Consider the following 16,794-nt stretch of genomic DNA (forward strand, 5'->3'; position numbering starts at 1 on the left):
ACACACCTGTCAACTACCTAATCAGCCCAGCAGTGAACACTTCTCCAATCAACCTGCTCACTATAAAACTGGACTCAGTACAAACACTCATTGTCAGTTCATAACCTGTGTCACAGATGTCCTGCCTGTTCATGTGTTGACTTTGATGTCATTCTGATTCATGCCTGATTCCTACCTGCATTCCCCTGTGTAAGATATCTCGTAATTCTTTATTAAATACTTTATTATTATACTCTAGTTTGTTGTGACTTTGCTCCTGGGTTCAACTCTGTCTGCATCCTTGACAACTAAAGTACTTCACATATTAAACTTTATTTATATAGCACATGTCATACATAAAATGCAACTCAAAGTACTTCACATGAAAATAAAATAAAAAATAACAAGCAGCGGAATGCCAGAAACAAAAAGTAGGTCAATCTACAATTAGCAAATAAAAATAGCAATACAAAACTAAAACATTAAAAATGGTAAGGAAATTTGTATTGGATAATACATTTTAAATTGATATTATTAGATATTCAACTTTATTGACAAAAAAAAAAAATTGAAAAAAATGTTATCCTCATTTTTCATCATTTTTGAACATGGGCTATAGCCCCTACCGTACGGCATACTATAGCACGCCGTTTTTCATCAATTTTGAGGATTTGAAGAAAATTCAAAATTTCAAAAAACATGGGTTATAGCCCATCGTTTTTTGAATTTTTGAAAAAATGTTATCCTCATTTTTCATCATTTTTGAACATGGGCTATAGCCCCTACCGTACGGCATACTATAGCACACCGTTTTTCATCATTTTTGAGGATTTGAAGAAAATTCAAAATTTCAAAAAACATGGGTTATAGCCCATCGTTTTTTGAATTTTTGAAAAAAATGTTATCCTCATTTTTCATCATTTTTGAACATGGGCTATAGCCCCTACCGTACGGCATACTATAGCACGCCGTTTTTCATCATTTTTGAGGATTTGAAGAAAATTCAAAATTTCAAAAAACATGGGTTATAGCCCATCGTTTTTTGAATTTTTGAAAAAAATGTTATCCTCATTTTTCATCATTTTTTAACATGGGCTATAGCTCCTACCGTACGGCATACTATAGCACGCCGTTTTTCATCATTTTTGAGGATTTGAAGAAAATTCAAAATTTCAAAAAACATGGGTTATAGCCCATCGTTTTTTGAATTTTTGAAAAAAATGTTATCCTCATTTTTCATCATTTTTGAACATGGGCTATAGCCCCTACCGTACGGCATACTATAGCACGCCGTTTTTCATCATTTTTGAGGATTTGAAGAAAATTCAAAATTTCAAAAAACATGGATTATAGCCCATCGTTTTTTTAATTTTTGAAAAAAATGTTATCCTCATTTTTCATCATTTTTGAACATGGGCTATAGCTCCTACCGTACGGCATACTATAGCACGCCGTTTTTCATCATTTTTGAGGATTTGAAGAAAATTCAAAATTTCAAAAAACATGGGTTATAGCCCATCGTTTTTAGAATTTTTGAAAAAAATGTTATCCTCATTTTTCATCATTTTTTAACATGGGCTATAGCTCCTACCGTACGGCATACTATAGCACGCCGTTTTTCATCATTTTTGAGGATTTGAAGAAAATTCAAAATTTCAAAAAACATGGGTTATAGCCCATCGTTTTTTGAATTTTTGAAAAAAATGTTATCCTCATTTTTCATCATTTTTGAACATGGGCTATAGCCCCTACCGTACGGCATACTATAGCACGCCGTTTTTCATCATTTTTGAGGATTTGAAGAAAATTCAAAATTTCAAAAAACATGGATTATAGCCCATCGTTTTTTTAATTTTTGAAAAAAATGTTATCCTCATTTTTCATCATTTTTGAACATGGGCTATAGCTCCTACCGTACGGCATACTATAGCACGCCGTTTTTCATCATTTTTGAGGATTTGAAGAAAATTCAAAATTTCAAAAAACATGGGTTATAGCCCATCGTTTTTAGAATTTTTGAAAAAAATGTTATCCTCATTTTTCATCATTTTTGAACATGGGCTATAGACCCTACCGTACGGCATACTATAGCACGCCGTTTTTCATCATTTTTGAGGATTTGAAGAAAATTCAAAATTTCAAAAAACATGGGTTATAGCCCATCGTTTTTTGAATTTTTGAAAAAAATGTTATCCTCATTTTTCATCATTTTTGAACATGGGCTATAGCCCCTACCGTACGGCATACTATAGCACGCCGTTTTTCATCATTTTTGAGGATTTGAAGAAAATTCAAAATTTCAAAAAACATGGGTTATAGCCTATCGTTTTTAGAATTTTTGAAAAAAATGTTATCCTCATTTTTCATCATTTTTGAACATGGGCTATAGCCCCTACCGTACGGCATACTATAGCACGCCGTTTTTCATCATTTTTGAGGATTTGAAGAAAATTCAAAATTTCAAAAAACATGGGTTATAGCCCATCGTTTTTTGAATTTTTGAAAAAAATGTTATCCTCATTTTTCATCATTTTTGAACATGGGCTATAGCCCCTACCGTACGGCATACTATAGCACGCCGTTTTTCATCATTTTTGAGGATTTGAAAAAAATTCAAAATTTCAAAAAACATGGGTTATAGCCCATCGTTTTTAAAATTTTTGAAAAAAATGTTATCCTCATTTTTCATCATTTTTGAACATGGGCTATATCTCCTACCGTACGGCATACTATAGCACGCCGTTTTTCATAATTTTTGAGGATTTGAAGAAAATTCAAAATTTCAAAAAACATGGGTTATAGCCCATCGTTTTTTTAATTTTTGATAAAAATGTTATCCTCATTTTTCATCATTTTTGAACATGGGCTATAGCCCCTACCGTACGGCATACTATAGCACGCCGTTTTTCATCATTTTTGAGGATTTGAAGAAAATTCAAAATTTCAAAAAACATGGGTTATAGCCCATCGTTTTTTTAATTTTTGATAAAAATGTTATCCTCATTTTTCATCATTTTTGAACATGGGCTATAGCCCCTACCGTACGGCATACTATAGCACGCCGTTTTTCATCATTTTTGAGGATTTGAAGAAAATTCAAAATTTCAAAAAACATGGGTTATAGCCCATCGTTTTTAGAATTTTTGAAAAAAAGTGTTATCCTCATTTTTCATCATTTTTGAACATGGGCTATAGCCCCTACCGTACGGCATACTATAGCACGCCGTTTTTCATCATTTTTGAGGATTTGAAGAAAATTCAAAATTTCAAAAAACATGGGTTATAGCCCATCGTTTTTTGAATTTTTGAAAAAAATGTTATCCTCATTTTTCATCATTTTTGAACATGGGCTATAGACCCTACCGTACGGCATACTATAGCACGCCGTTTTTCATCATTTTTGAGGATTTGAAGAAAATTCAAAATTTAAAAAAACATGGGTTATAGCCCATCGTTTTTTGAATTTTTGAAAAAAATGTTATCCTCATTTTTCATCATTTTTGAACATGGGCTATAGCCCCTACCGTACGGCATACTATAGCACGCCGTTTTTCATCATTTTTGAGGATTTGAAGAAAATTCAAAATTTCAAAAAACATGGGTTATAGCCCATCGTTTTTAGAATTTTTGAAAAAAATGTTATCCTCATTTTTCATCATTTTTGAACATGGGCTATAGCCCCTACCGTACGGCATACTATAGCACGCCGTTTTTCATCATTTTTGAGGATTTGAAGAAAATTCAAAATTTCAAAAAACATGGGTTATAGCCCATTGTTTTTTGAATTTTTGAAAAAAATGTTATCCTCATTTTTCATCATTTTTGAACATGGGCTATAGCCCCTACCGTACGGCATACTATAGCACGCCGTTTTTCATCATTTTTGAGGATTTGAAGAAAATTCAAAATTTCAAAAAACATGGGTTATAGCCCATCGTTTTTAGAATTTTTGAAAAAAATGTTATCCTCATTTTTCATCATTTTTGAACATGGGCTATAGCCCCTACCGTACGGCATACTATAGCACGCCGTTTTTCATCATTTTTGAGGATTTGAAGAAAATTCAAAATTTCAAAAAACATGGGTTATAGCCCATCGTTTTTTGAATTTTTGAAAAAAATGTTATCCTCATTTTTCATCATTTTTGAACATGGGCTATAGCCCCTACCGTACGGCATACTATAGCACGCCGTTTTTCATCATTTTTGAGGATTTGAAAAAAATTCAAAATTTCAAAAAACATGGGTTATAGCCCATCGTTTTTAAAATTTTTGAAAAAAATGTTATCCTCATTTTTCATCATTTTTGAACATGGGCTATATCTCCTACCGTACGGCATACTATAGCACGCCGTTTTTCATAATTTTTGAGGATTTGAAGAAAATTCAAAATTTCAAAAAACATGGGTTATAGCCCATCGTTTTTTTAATTTTTGATAAAAATGTTATCCTCATTTTTCATCATTTTTGAACATGGGCTATAGCCCCTACCGTACGGCATACTATAGCACGCCGTTTTTCATCATTTTTGAGGATTTGAAGAAAATTCAAAATTTCAAAAAACATGGGTTATAGCCCATCGTTTTTTTAATTTTTGATAAAAATGTTATCCTCATTTTTCATCATTTTTGAACATGGGCTATAGCCCCTACCGTACGGCATACTATAGCACGCCGTTTTTCATCATTTTTGAGGATTTGAAGAAAATTCAAAATTTCAAAAAACATGGGTTATAGCCCATCGTTTTTAGAATTTTTGAAAAAAATGTTATCCTCATTTTTCATCATTTTTGAACATGGGCTATAGCCCCTACCGTACGGCATACTATAGCACGCCGTTTTTCATCATTTTTGAGGATTTGAAGAAAATTCAAAATTTCAAAAAACATGGGTTATAGCCCATCGTTTTTAGAATTTTTGAAAAAAATGTTATCCTCATTTTTCATCATTTTTGAACATGGGCTATAGCCCCTACCGTACGGCATACTATAGCACGCCGTTTTTCATCATTTTTGAGGATTTGAAGAAAATTCAAAATTTCAAAAAACATGGGTTATAGCCCATCGTTTTTTGAATTTTTGAAAAAAATGTTATCCTCATTTTTCATCATTTTTGAACATGGGCTATAGCCCCTACCGTACGGCATACTATAGCACGCCGTTTTTCATCATTTTTGAGGATTTGAAGAAAATTCAAAATTTCAAAAAACATGGGTTATAGCCCATCGTTTTTTGAATTTTTGAAAAAAATGTTATCCTCATTTTTCATCATTTTTGAACATGGGCTATAGACCCTACCGTACGGCATACTATAGCACGCCGTTTTTCATCATTTTTGAGGATTTGAAGAAAATTCAAAATTTAAAAAAACATGGGTTATAGCCCATCGTTTTTTGAATTTTTGAAAAAAATGTTATCCTCATTTTTCATCATTTTTGAACATGGGCTATAGCCCCTACCGTACGGCATACTATAGCACGCCGTTTTTCATCATTTTTGAGGATTTGAAGAAAATTCAAAATTTCAAAAAACATGGGTTATAGCCCATCGTTTTTAGAATTTTTGAAAAAAATGTTATCCTCATTTTTCATCATTTTTGAACATGGGCTATAGCCCCTACCGTACGGCATACTATAGCACGCCGTTTTTCATCATTTTTGAGGATTTGAAGAAAATTCAAAATTTCAAAAAACATGGGTTATAGCCCATCGTTTTTTGAATTTTTGAAAAAAATGTTATCCTCATTTTTCATCATTTTTGAACATGGGCTATAGCCCCTACCGTACGGCATACTATAGCACGCCGTTTTTCATCATTTTTGAGGATTTGAAGAAAATTCAAAATTTCAAAAAACATGGGTTATAGCCCATCGTTTTTAGAATTTTTGAAAAAAATGTTATCCTCATTTTTCATCATTTTTGAACATGGGCTATAGCCCCTACCGTACGGCATACTATAGCACGCCGTTTTTCATCATTTTTGAGGATTTGAAGAAAATTCAAAATTTCAAAAAACATGGGTTATAGCCCATCGTTTTTTGAATTTTTGAAAAAAATGTTATCCTCATTTTTCATCATTTTTGAACATGGGCTATAGCCCCTACCGTACGGCATACTATAGCACGCCGTTTTTCATCATTTTTGAGGATTTGAAAAAAATTCAAAATTTCAAAAAACATGGGTTATAGCCCATCGTTTTTAAAATTTTTGAAAAAAATGTTATCCTCATTTTTCATCATTTTTGAACATGGGCTATATCTCCTACCGTACGGCATACTATAGCACGCCGTTTTTCATAATTTTTGAGGATTTGAAGAAAATTCAAAATTTCAAAAAACATGGGTTATAGCCCATCGTTTTTTTAATTTTTGATAAAAATGTTATCCTCATTTTTCATCATTTTTGAACATGGGCTATAGCCCCTACCGTACGGCATACTATAGCACGCCGTTTTTCATCATTTTTGAGGATTTGAAGAAAATTCAAAATTTCAAAAAACATGGGTTATAGCCCATCGTTTTTTTAATTTTTGATAAAAATGTTATCCTCATTTTTCATCATTTTTGAACATGGGCTATAGCCCCTACCGTACGGCATACTATAGCACGCCGTTTTTCATCATTTTTGAGGATTTGAAGAAAATTCAAAATTTCAAAAAACATGGGTTATAGCCCATCGTTTTTAGAATTTTTGAAAAAAATGTTATCCTCATTTTTCATCATTTTTGAACATGGGCTATAGCCCCTACCGTACGGCATACTATAGCACGCCGTTTTTCATCATTTTTGAGGATTTGAAGAAAATTCAAAATTTCAAAAAACATGGGTTATAGCCCATCGTTTTTAGAATTTTTGAAAAAAATGTTATCCTCATTTTTCATCATTTTTGAACATGGGCTATAGCCCCTACCGTACGGCATACTATAGCACGCCGTTTTTCATCATTTTTGAGGATTTGAAGAAAATTCAAAATTTCAAAAAACATGGGTTATAGCCCATCGTTTTTTGAATTTTTGAAAAAAATGTTATCCTCATTTTTCATCATTTTTGAACATGGGCTATAGCCCCTACCGTACGGCATACTATAGCACGCCGTTTTTCATCATTTTTGAGGATTTGAAAAAAATTCAAAATTTCAAAAAACATGGGTTATAGCCCATCGTTTTTAAAATTTTTGAAAAAAATGTTATCCTCATTTTTCATCATTTTTGAACATGGGCTATATCTCCTACCGTACGGCATACTATAGCACGCCGTTTTTCATAATTTTTGAGGATTTGAAGAAAATTCAAAATTTCAAAAAACATGGGTTATAGCCCATCGTTTTTTTAATTTTTGATAAAAATGTTATCCTCATTTTTCATCATTTTTGAACATGGGCTATAGCCCCTACCGTACGGCATACTATAGCACGCCGTTTTTCATCATTTTTGAGGATTTGAAGAAAATTCAAAATTTCAAAAAACATGGGTTATAGCCCATCGTTTTTTTAATTTTTGATAAAAATGTTATCCTCATTTTTCATCATTTTTGAACATGGGCTATAGCCCCTACCGTACGGCATACTATAGCACGCCGTTTTTCATCATTTTTGAGGATTTGAAGAAAATTCAAAATTTCAAAAAACATGGGTTATAGCCCATCGTTTTTAGAATTTTTGAAAAAAATGTTATCCTCATTTTTCATCATTTTTGAACATGGGCTATAGCCCCTACCGTACGGCATACTATAGCACGCCGTTTTTCATCATTTTTGAGGATTTGAAGAAAATTCAAAATTTCAAAAAACATGGGTTATAGCCCATCGTTTTTTGAATTTTTGAAAAAAATGTTATCCTCATTTTTCATCATTTTTGAACATGGGCTATAGACCCTACCGTACGGCATACTATAGCACGCCGTTTTTCATCATTTTTGAGGATTTGAAGAAAATTCAAAATTTAAAAAAACATGGGTTATAGCCCATCGTTTTTTGAATTTTTGAAAAAAATGTTATCCTCATTTTTCATCATTTTTGAACATGGGCTATAGCCCCTACCGTACGGCATACTATAGCACGCCGTTTTTCATCATTTTTGAGGATTTGAAGAAAATTCAAAATTTCAAAAAACATGGGTTATAGCCCATCGTTTTTAGAATTTTTGAAAAAAATGTTATCCTCATTTTTCATCATTTTTGAACATGGGCTATAGCCCCTACCGTACGGCATACTATAGCACGCCGTTTTTCATCATTTTTGAGGATTTGAAGAAAATTCAAAATTTCAAAAATCATGGGTTATAGCCCATCGTTTTTTGAATTTTTGAAAAAAATGTTATCCTCATTTTTCATCATTTTTGAACATGGGCTATAGCCCCTACCGTACGGCATACTATAGCACGCCGTTTTTCATCATTTTTGAGGATTTGAAGAAAATTCAAAATTTCAAAAAACATGGGTTATATCCCATCGTTTTTAGAATTTTTGAAAAAAATGTTATCCTCATTTTTCATCATTTTTGAACATGGGCTATAGCCCCTACCGTACGGCATACTATAGCACGCCGTTTTTCATCATTTTTGAGGATTTGAAGAAAATTCAAAATTTCAAAAAACATGGGTTATAGCCCATCGTTTTTTGAATTTTTGAAAAAAATGTTATCCTCATTTTTCATCATTTTTGAACATGGGCTATAGCCCCTACCGTACGGCATACTATAGCACGCCGTTTTTCATCATTTTTGAGGATTTGAAAAAAATTCAAAATTTCAAAAAACATGGGTTATAGCCCATCGTTTTTAAAATTTTTGAAAAAAATGTTATCCTCATTTTTCATCATTTTTGAACATGGGCTATATCTCCTACCGTACGGCATACTATAGCACGCCGTTTTTCATAATTTTTGAGGATTTGAAGAAAATTCAAAATTTCAAAAAACATGGGTTATAGCCCATCGTTTTTTTAATTTTTGATAAAAATGTTATCCTCATTTTTCATCATTTTTGAACATGGGCTATAGCCCCTACCGTACGGCATACTATAGCACGCCGTTTTTCATCATTTTTGAGGATTTGAAGAAAATTCAAAATTTCAAAAAACATGGGTTATAGCCCATCGTTTTTTTAATTTTTGATAAAAATGTTATCCTCATTTTTCATCATTTTTGAACATGGGCTATAGCCCCTACCGTACGGCATACTATAGCACGCCGTTTTTCATCATTTTTGAGGATTTGAAGAAAATTCAAAATTTCAAAAAACATGGGTTATAGCCCATCGTTTTTTTAATTTTTGATAAAAATGTTATCCTCATTTTTCATCATTTTTGAACATGGGCTATAGCCCCTACCGTACGGCATACTATAGCACGCCGTTTTTCATCATTTTTGAGGATTTGAAGAAAATTCAAAATTTCAAAAAACATGGGTTATAGCCCATCGTTTTTAGAATTTTTGAAAAAAATGTTATCCTCATTTTTCATCATTTTTGAACATGGGCTATAGCCCCTACCGTACGGCATACTATAGCACGCCGTTTTTCATCATTTTTGAGGATTTGAAGAAAATTCAAAATTTCAAAAAACATGGGTTATAGCCCATCGTTTTTTGAATTTTTGAAAAAAATGTTATCCTCATTTTTCATCATTTTTGAACATGGGCTATAGACCCTACCGTACGGCATACTATAGCACGCCGTTTTTCATCATTTTTGAGGATTTGAAGAAAATTCAAAATTTAAAAAAACATGGGTTATAGCCCATCGTTTTTTGAATTTTTGAAAAAAATGTTATCCTCATTTTTCATCATTTTTGAACATGGGCTATAGCCCCTACCGTACGGCATACTATAGCACGCCGTTTTTCATCATTTTTGAGGATTTGAAGAAAATTCAAAATTTCAAAAAACATGGGTTATAGCCCATCGTTTTTAGAATTTTTGAAAAAAATGTTATCCTCATTTTTCATCATTTTTGAACATGGGCTATAGCCCCTACCGTACGGCATACTATAGCACGCCGTTTTTCATCATTTTTGAGGATTTGAAGAAAATTCAAAATTTCAAAAAACATGGGTTATAGCCCATCGTTTTTTGAATTTTTGAAAAAAATGTTATCCTCATTTTTCATCATTTTTGAACATGGGCTATAGCCCCTACCGTACGGCATACTATAGCACGCCGTTTTTCATCATTTTTGAGGATTTGAAGAAAATTCAAAATTTCAAAAAACATGGGTTATAGCCCATCGTTTTTAGAATTTTTGAAAAAAATGTTATCCTCATTTTTCATCATTTTTGAACATGGGCTATAGCCCCTACCGTACGGCATACTATAGCACGCCGTTTTTCATCATTTTTGAGGATTTGAAGAAAATTCAAAATTTCAAAAAACATGGGTTATAGCCCATCGTTTTTTGAATTTTTGAAAAAAATGTTATCCTCATTTTTCATCATTTTTGAACATGGGCTATAGCCCCTACCGTACGGCATACTATAGCACGCCGTTTTTCATCATTTTTGAGGATTTGAAAAAAATTCAAAATTTCAAAAAACATGGGTTATAGCCCATCGTTTTTAAAATTTTTGAAAAAAATGTTATCCTCATTTTTCATCATTTTTGAACATGGGCTATATCTCCTACCGTACGGCATACTATAGCACGCCGTTTTTCATAATTTTTGAGGATTTGAAGAAAATTCAAAATTTCAAAAAACATGGGTTATAGCCCATCGTTTTTTTAATTTTTGATAAAAATGTTATCCTCATTTTTCATCATTTTTGAACATGGGCTATAGCCCCTACCGTACGGCATACTATAGCACGCCGTTTTTCATCATTTTTGAGGATTTGAAGAAAATTCAAAATTTCAAAAAACATGGGTTATAGCCCATCGTTTTTAGAATTTTTGAAAAAAATGTTATCCTCATTTTTCATCATTTTTGAACATGGGCTATAGCCCCTACCGTACGGCATACTATAGCACGCCGTTTTTCATCATTTTTGAGGATTTGAAGAAAATTCAAAATTTCAAAAAACATGGGTTATAGCCCATCGTTTTTTGAATTTTTGAAAAAAATGTTATCCTCATTTTTCATCATTTTTGAACATGGGCTATAGACCCTACCGTACGGCATACTATAGCACGCCGTTTTTCATCATTTTTGAGGATTTGAAGAAAATTCAAAATTTAAAAAAACATGGGTTATAGCCCATCGTTTTTTGAATTTTTGAAAAAAATGTTATCCTCATTTTTCATCATTTTTGAACATGGGCTATAGCCCCTACCGTACGGCATACTATAGCACGCCGTTTTTCATCATTTTTGAGGATTTGAAGAAAATTCAAAATTTCAAAAAACATGGGTTATAGCCCATCGTTTTTAGAATTTTTGAAAAAAATGTTATCCTCATTTTTCATCATTTTTGAACATGGGCTATAGCCCCTACCGTACGGCATACTATAGCACGCCGTTTTTCATCATTTTTGAGGATTTGAAGAAAATTCAAAATTTCAAAAATCATGGGTTATAGCCCATCGTTTTTTGAATTTTTGAAAAAAATGTTATCCTCATTTTTCATCATTTTTGAACATGGGCTATAGCCCCTACCGTACGGCATACTATAGCACGCCGTTTTTCATCATTTTTGAGGATTTGAAGAAAATTCAAAATTTCAAAAAACATGGGTTATAGCCCATCGTTTTTAGAATTTTTGAAAAAAATGTTATCCTCATTTTTCATCATTTTTGAACATGGGCTATAGCCCCTACCGTACGGCATACTATAGCACGCCGTTTTTCATCATTTTTGAGGATTTGAAGAAAATTCAAAATTTCAAAAAACATGGGTTATAGCCCATCGTTTTTTGAATTTTTGAAAAAAATGTTATCCTCATTTTTCATCATTTTTGAACATGGGCTATAGCCCCTACCGTACGGCATACTATAGCACGCCGTTTTTCATCATTTTTGAGGATTTGAAAAAAATTCAAAATTTCAAAAAACATGGGTTATAGCCCATCGTTTTTAAAATTTTTGAAAAAAATGTTATCCTCATTTTTCATCATTTTTGAACATGGGCTATATCTCCTACCGTACGGCATACTATAGCACGCCGTTTTTCATAATTTTTGAGGATTTGAAGAAAATTCAAAATTTCAAAAAACATGGGTTATAGCCCATCGTTTTTTTAATTTTTGATAAAAATGTTATCCTCATTTTTCATCATTTTTGAACATGGGCTATAGCCCCTACCGTACGGCATACTATAGCACGCCGTTTTTCATCATTTTTGAGGATTTGAAGAAAATTCAAAATTTCAAAAAACATGGGTTATAGCCCATCGTTTTTTTAATTTTTGATAAAAATGTTATCCTCATTTTTCATCATTTTTGAACATGGGCTATAGCCCCTACCGTACGGCATACTATAGCACGCCGTTTTTCATCATTTTTGAGGATTTGAAGAAAATTCAAAATTTCAAAAAACATGGGTTATAGCCCATCGTTTTTAGAATTTTTGAAAAAAATGTTATCCTCATTTTTCATCATTTTTGAACATGGGCTATAGCCCCTACCGTACGGCATACTATAGCACGCCGTTTTTCATCATTTTTGAGGATTTGAAGAAAATTCAAAATTTCAAAAAACATGGGTTATAGCCCATCGTTTTTTGAATTTTTGAAAAAAATGTTATCCTCATTTTTCATCATTTTTGAACATGGGCTATAGCCCCTACCGTACGGCATACTATAGCACGCCGTTTTTCATCATTTTTGAGGATTTGAAGAAAATTCAAAATTTCAAAAAACATGGGTTATAGCCCATCGTTTTTTGAATTTTTGAAAAAAATGTTATCCTCATTTTTCATCATTTTTGAACATGGGCAATATCTCCTACCGTACGGCATACTATAGCACGCCGTTTTTCATAATTTTTGAGGATTTGTAGAAAATTCAAAATTTCAAAAAACATGGGTTATAGCCCATCGTTTTTTTAATTTTTGATAAAAATGTTACCCTCATTTTTCATCATTTTTGAACATGGGCTATAGCCCCTACCGTACGGCATACTATAGCACGCCGTTTTTCATCATTTTTGAGGATTTGAAGAAAATTCAAAATTTCAAAAAACATGGGTTATAGCCCATCGTTTTTTGAATTTTTGAAAAAAATGTTATCCTCATTTTTCATCATTTTTGAACATGGGCTATAGCTCCTACCGTACGGCATACTATAGCACGCCGTTTTTCATCATTTTTGAGGATTTGAAGAAAATTCAAAATTTCAAAAAACATGGGTTATAGCCCATCGTTTTTTGAATTTTTGAAAAAAATGTTATCCTCATTTTTCATCATTTTTGAACATGGGCTATAGCCCCTACCGTACGGCATACTATAGCACGCCGTTTTTCATCATTTTTGAGGATTTGAAGAAAATTCAAAATTTAAAAAAACATGGGTTATAGCCCATCGTTTTTTGAATTTTTGAAAAAAATGTTATCCTCATTTTTCATCATTTTTGAACATGGGCTATAGCCCCTACCGTACGGCATACTATAGCACGCCGTTTTTCATCATTTTTGAGGATTTGAAGAAAATTCAAAATTTCAAAAAACATGGGTTATAGCCCATCGTTTTTTGAATTTTTGAAAAAAATGTTATCCTCATTTTTCATCATTTTTGAACATGGGCTATAGCCCCTACCGTACGGCATACTATAGCACGCCGTTTTTCATCATTTTTGAGGATTTGAAGAAAATTCAAAATTTAAAAAAACATGGGTTATAGCCCATCGTTTTTTGAATTTTTGAAAAAAATGTTATCCTCATTTTTCATCATTTTTGAACATGGGCTATAGCCCCTACCGTACGGCATACTATAGCACGCCGTTTTTCATCATTTTTGAGGATTTGAAGAAAATTCAAAATTTCAAAAAACATGGATTATAGCCCATCGTTTTTTTAATTTTTGAAAAAAATGTTATCCTCATTTTTCATCATTTTTGAACATGGGCTATAGCTCCTACCGTACGGCATACTATAGCACGCCGTTTTTCATCATTTTTGAGGATTTGAAGAAAATTCAAAATTTCAAAAAACATGGGTTATAGCCCATCGTTTTTTGAATTTTTGAAAAAAATGTTATCCTCATTTTTCATCATTTTTGAACATGGGCTATAGCCCCTACCGTACGGCATACTATAGCACGCCGTTTTTCATCATTTTTGAGGATTTGAAGAAAATTCAAAATTTCAAAAAACATGGGTTATAGCCCATCGTTTTTTGAATTTTTGAAAAAAATGTTATCCTCATTTTTCATCATTTTTGAACATGGGCTATAGCCCCTACCGTACGGCATACTATAGCACGCCGTTTTTCATCATTTTTGAGGATTTGAAGAAAATTCAAAATTTCAAAAAACATGGGTTATAGCCCATCGTTTTTTGAATTTTTGAAAAAAATGTTATCCTCATTTTTCATCATTTTTGAACATGGGCTATATCTCCTACCGTACGGCATACTATAGCACGCCGTTTTTCATAATTTTTGAGGATTTGAAGAAAATTCAAAATTTCAAAAAACATGGGTTATAGCCCATCGTTTTTAGAATTTTTGAAAAAAAAATTATCCTCATTTTTCATCATTTTTGAACATGGGCTATAGCCCCTACCGTACGGCATACTATAGCACGCCGTTTTTCATCATTTTTGAGGATTTGAAGAAAATTCAAAATTTCAAAAAACATGGGTTATAGCCCATCGTTTTTTGAATTTTTGAAAAAAATGTTATCCTCATTTTTCATCATTTTTGAACATGGGCTATAGCTCCTACCGTACGGCATACTATAGCACGCCGTTTTTCATCATTTTTGAGGATTTGAAGAAAATTCAAAATTTCAAAAAACATGGGTTATAGCCCATCGTTTTTTGAATTTTTGAAAAAAAATGTATCCTCATTTTTCATCATTTTTGAACATGGGCTATAGCCCCTACCGTACGCCATTTGTAAGTGTAAGGCTTAATTGGGTCGTCCACTCACAGTTAACAGTCTTTGTATTGAGTTTGTGCTTGAAATGTAGGCCTACTGTAATTCAGCAAACTGTTAATAAATATTTCAATCAATCAATCAATCAATCAAAATTGACATTTCAACTATTGATCAGACGCTGTGCATTGACGACACCTAGTGGTCATTCATTTTAATTGCATGCATGCAGAGAAATCACAACATTGTGAGACGCACTGGGTCGTTGCCATGTTTTGCCACGGAAACCAGCGACCTGCCTTGTGTAAGTAAGTAAGTAAATTTTATTTATAAAGCACCTTTCTTAACAATGTTACAAAGTGCTGTACAGTGACACAATAAAATCAATCATAATTAAAACAGGACAGTACAACAAGCAAATAAGAACAACATAATCAAGTCAAATAAAATCAGAAAAATGTTCCCGAAATAAAAACGTTTTCAGTGGACGAAGCCAGGCTTGATACGAGCAGACGTGGCAACGCGATCGAAACACAGGGGCAATCTCCCGTTGGCCGAGAGGTTGGAACTCACGGGCCAATGGGAGCCTGTGTCGTGTAATTTCTCCCTTTACACTGACTATAATTCTATCTATTTGAGACAGAAACGGCTAAGCAATACGGCAGGCTGTAGGCTGTAGTCAAAAGCACCGGACGAATGAAGGCAGGCAGAGAGTGTTCTGAAGTGTAGTGTAGAGTCGATCATTTTATTGCAACCGAGACCAAGACAGAGAGCTTCGCCATTGTCCCTGAGCCTGGAGCTCAGGGACTCCCTCGTACTGAACCGCTGCCGCGGCCAGTTTAAGACTCCCTAAACCTTGCATTTTACAGGACATATATACAGTGTTTTTGCATAGACACAGATATACGGAGGTGGAGACTGAAACTTTACATACCGGTATTCATCAACATATTGCCACTTGGTAAGCAAAGGTCTCTCCTGGATACAATAGAATGCTAAGTTCCCTATCACACCTGGCCAGGCCAAGCTACTTGACTAAGGCCCACGACACCTTGACTTTAAATATATTTAAATATCTGCAGACACAGTGACTGCAGATAGTGACAGTTGACTTATTTAGCATGCCCTTAGCACAGTGACCAAATGTATAAGTCGGACATTTTAACATGGCTTATATATGAATATCATGAAATATAGATACCACACCTGCATGCTTTTGGGCGGCCAATAAGGGCAGGGGTAAAACAGAGAGAATTGTTCCGGATCCTTAACATCAACTAGCACAGAAAAGCTGTGTTGTAGTAACCAGCAGTTAGCTCAGTGTGATGAGTGTCTGTGTTTGTGATCCACAGGTCCAGGGTTCAAATCCCACATTATTCATGTGTCTCTGTGATGCTTTGCTTTGCACACTGACTTTCAGAAGGACAACTTTAAAGCAGCACAGAAATTCCCAATGATTGTGTGCCTCAGTGGACCAACGGATAAGTCAGATGATATCCGTAGTATACCTAGTAGAAGTGTGCCGGTTCGAACCCCGACATACTCAAATCTTTACTGACACTTTGCATTCCACACTAACATCAACTAGCACAGAAAAGCTGAGTTGTAGTAACCAGCAGTTAGCTCAGTGTGATGAGTGGCTGTACTTAGTTGTGATCCACAGGTCCACGGTTCAAATCCCACATTATTCATGTGTCTCTGTGATGCTTTGCTTTGCACACTGACTTTCTTGAATAAAAAATAAAAACTCAAAAGCACCAGGAGACATCTGCTGAATGCCCCAAGGTGCCTTGGCTCAATGGTGTGGAGCGCTTGACCCAGTTGCCAGCTTCAGACAGTTGGCCGGTTCAAGTCCCATGTCATGACAT

This window comes from Protomyctophum bolini, assembly GCF_963924005.1.
Source record: "Protomyctophum bolini genome assembly, chromosome: 19".
Taxonomy (NCBI): Eukaryota; Metazoa; Chordata; class Actinopteri; order Myctophiformes; family Myctophidae; genus Protomyctophum; species Protomyctophum bolini.